At 37.9% G+C, this 3,664-nt stretch overlaps 1 non-coding gene and 1 pseudogene across 1 annotated transcript; one reads left to right on the top strand and one right to left on the bottom strand.

Moving 5' to 3' along the window:
- Positions 1 to 494: 494 nt before the first annotated feature.
- Positions 495 to 1,060, bottom strand: LOC102139643 (dihydrofolate reductase-like; annotated as a pseudogene).
- Positions 1,061 to 2,168: 1,108 nt separating this feature from the next.
- LOC135970731 (U6 spliceosomal RNA) lies at positions 2,169 to 2,271 on the top strand. The gene has a single exon (XR_010586589.1). It is a non-coding gene; the product is annotated as a U6 spliceosomal RNA (small nuclear RNA).
- The last annotated feature ends 1,393 nt before the right edge of the window (positions 2,272 to 3,664 follow it).

The raw sequence follows: 3,664 nt of genomic DNA, 5'->3' as shown, positions 1-3,664 counted from the left end.
AAATATATTCATTTTCCCATCACTAGACTTCCAGGTTGTTTTCAATTTTTCACTGTTACAAACAAGGCTGCAACATTTGTCTACAAACCTCTAGATACACATGTAGGAAGCTTTCGGTATTTCCTACTAGTGAAACTGCTCAGTTGGAGGGTATGTGCATCTTCATCTTTAATAAATACTACCAACATTTGAAAAGCCCGACAATGTCAAGGACTGGCCAGAGTGCCATGTGCGATGGGTGTGGAATGGCAGCTCACTGTAGCAGGTGCGAGGACTCAGTTGGGGTCTTGGAGAGGCACTTAGTTATAGCAAGAAGGTTGCATAAATGGTATCTGATATATTCAAGATTAGTACGGAATAAAAACACGTTGCTTAGAAATGATTATTCATAGATCTAAAGTCAACAAGTCTTTTTCTTCTCATGTAAAAATATATAATTTTTTTTTTCCAGAGGGAGGGGAACAACTTAAAATAAACCAGAAAACACCTTCATATTAATCATTCTTCTCATATACTTCAAATTTGAACTTAATGTCTTTCTCCTCCTGGACATCAGAGAGAACACCTGGGTATTCTGGCAGAAGTTTATTTTTCTCCAAATCAATTTCTGGAAAAAAAAAAAGTGTCATTTTCAAAGTCCCACATGATCCTTGTCACAAATAGTTTAAGATGGTTTGGGTGATTCACGGCTTCCTTATAAACAAAACTGCTACCAACTATCCAAATCATCTCTACTTTATTTGCTAATTCTGGTTGTTCAGTAAGTTTTAAGATATCATCCAGACTTCTGGCAAGAGAATGAGCTCCTTGTGGAGGTCTCTTGAGTTCTCTGTTGAGAATTAAATTAATTCTATCCTTTAAAGGTCGATTCTTCTCAGGAATGGAGAACCAGATCTTCCTACACATAACACCAGATTCTGTTTACCTTCTAGTGAAGAGTTTGTGTCATTCTCTGGAAATACCTAAATTTATTCCTGAGTGGCGACCAGGGCAGGTGCCCGTTCTTGCCAATGCCCATGTTCTGGGGCACAGCGACGATGCAGTTTAGCAAATGAACCATGACAGCAGCGGTGAGCACGTCCGAGCCCGCTCGCTACACCAGAATGCGCAGCCAAGATTGGCCTGAAGATTTTTACTTTGAACCTGGAGGATGAGCAATGACATCTCTCCACCTCAAAGCTCCTTCTGAGCATTCACTTCCTGGGAGCAGGAGCAGCGCAGCAGCGCCACCTGGTGGTCCATGTGCTTCCTTTTGCAGATCACTCACTGCCCTGAGGTCCTCCTCTTCTTTCCATGCACCTGGGATTTCTTCACTGGACACCAGCCTGTGTCAAGTTTCCTGTAAAGCAAAAGAAGCGCACAGGGCTTGCTCATGGAGTCCCTGCACAAAGTGGCCGTGGTGGCTGCGATGGACACTGCATGGGCAGAGCAATTGAGTCGCCACTCACCAAGGCTGACCTGGCAGCTGCCACTGCTGAGGGCCCAGCCAACAAAAAGCAGCTGGTTTTTTTTGGATGGAGAAATAAAACAGGCAATGGCAATTAAGAATAAAATAACATTATGATAGATAAAAATTCCACTAAAAATATAGTAGAGGTTTAAATAATTTTGAGACTATGAACAAGATTATGTCAATGGGGAGAACTCATTACAAGTAAAGAAGTTAAAACGGTTGTAAAACTTTATTTCCCTTCTGGAATATCCAGACTGTTTTACAGATAAGTTCTACCAAAACTTTGAAGAAGGCTACTGAATTTATACATAATATTCAAGAGAATGAGGAAACATAGAGAAAGCCAGTAAACTCATTATTGCTTATGTATAAATAACATTGATTCTAAAGTCAGCTAGGGAATACATAAGAGAAAAGCATGATAGGATAATCACTTGGAAGCAAGTAGAGGTAAAAATACTGAGAAAAACAATACTAGACTGTGTCCGCCAATGAGCTATAAATAAATTAAATATCCTGCCCAGGTTACTCATCCCCAGGATATAAGAATATTTAAACTTTAAATCTGTAATGCTTTTTATCACTTAATTAAAGAATAAAAGACCGAGATAATCACATTTTGTTAGATGCGGAATTTACTGCAGATGAAATTCAACACTCCATCTCACCCACAGTTCTTCACTTATCTCCACTTCTAAGAACTTGTGGTCACTACTCGCTTTGGCAGCACATATATTAAAATTGGAAAGATACAGAGATGATCAGCATGGCCCCTGCACAAGGGTGACATGCAAATTCATGAAGCATTCCATATTTTTAAACTCTCAGTAAACTAGATATTGAAGGAACATACCTCAAGATAATAAAAGTCATCTATGACAAACTCACAACTAGTATCATACTGAATGGGCAAAAGCTGAAAACATTCCCTTTTAACACCAGCACAAGACAAGGCTGCCGTCTCTCACCAGTCCTACTCAACATAGTATTGGAAGTTCTGGTCAGGGCAATCAGGTAAGAGAAAGAAAGGATATTCAAACAGGAAGAGAGGAAGTCAAATTGTCTTTGCTTACAAATCACATGATCCTATATCTAGAAAACCCCATTGTTTCAGCTGAAAAGCTTCTTAAGCTGATAAGCAACTTCAGTAAACTCTCAGGACACAAAATCAATGTGCAGAAGTCACAAGCATTCCTATACAACAATAGACAAGCAGAGAGTCAAATCGTGAATAAACTTCTATTCACAATTACTAAAAACAGAATAAGATGCCTAGGAATACAGATCACAAAGGAATTGAAGAATCTCTTCAAGGAGATCTACAAATTGCTGCTCAAGTAAATCAGAGAGGACACAAACAAATGGAAAAACACTCCATGCTCATGGATAGAAAGAATCAATATCGTGAAAATGGTCATATTGCTCAAAATAATTTATAGATTCAATGCTATTCTCATTAAACTACCATTGGTATTTTTCACAGAATTAGAAGAAATGATTTAAAAATTCATATAGAACCAAAAAGAGCTTTATGGTCAAGACGATCTTAAGCAAAAAGAACAAAGCTGGAGGCATCCTGCTACTTGACCTCAAACTATACTACAAGGCTACGGTAACCAAAACAGCATGGTACTGGTACAAAAACAGATGCATAGACCACTGGAATAGAACAGAGAACTCAGAAATAAGGCCACACATCTACAACTATGAGACTTCAGTGACCGCATACAATAAAGAATACAATCTATACAAAAATAGTTTAGAAAATGTAATTTTCACAGTTACCACATCATAGTATTGAAAATGTCTAGTTTTCAACTTCAAAAAACATGAGTTATGCATGTATGAAAGTATGACTCATTCACAGGAAAAACAATGGAAAGAAATTGTTTCTGAAGAAGAATGGACTGACTTACTAGACAAAGACTTTGAATCAACTGTCTTAAACATAGTCAAAGAGCTAAAGGAAACCATGGACAAATAACTAAAGAAAATCAGGAGAACTACATCTCACTAAATAGCAGAAATCAATAAATAATTGTGAAAAGGAAGCAAATGGAAATCTAGAGCTGAAAGGTACAGGAAGTAAAATGGAAAATTCACTGGAGGGCTTCAAGAGCAGATTTTAGTTTGCAGAATGAAGAATCAGTAAACTCAAACATAGGCCAATTGAAATTGCCCATTTGAGGAGCAGAAGGGAAAAAGTGTGAA

Source organism: Macaca fascicularis, chromosome 4, assembly GCF_037993035.2.
Source record: "Macaca fascicularis isolate 582-1 chromosome 4, T2T-MFA8v1.1".
Classification (NCBI taxonomy): Eukaryota; Metazoa; Chordata; class Mammalia; order Primates; family Cercopithecidae; genus Macaca; species Macaca fascicularis.
The sequence above is the reverse complement of the archived record's forward strand: the minus strand, read 5'-3'. Positions and strand labels throughout refer to the sequence as shown.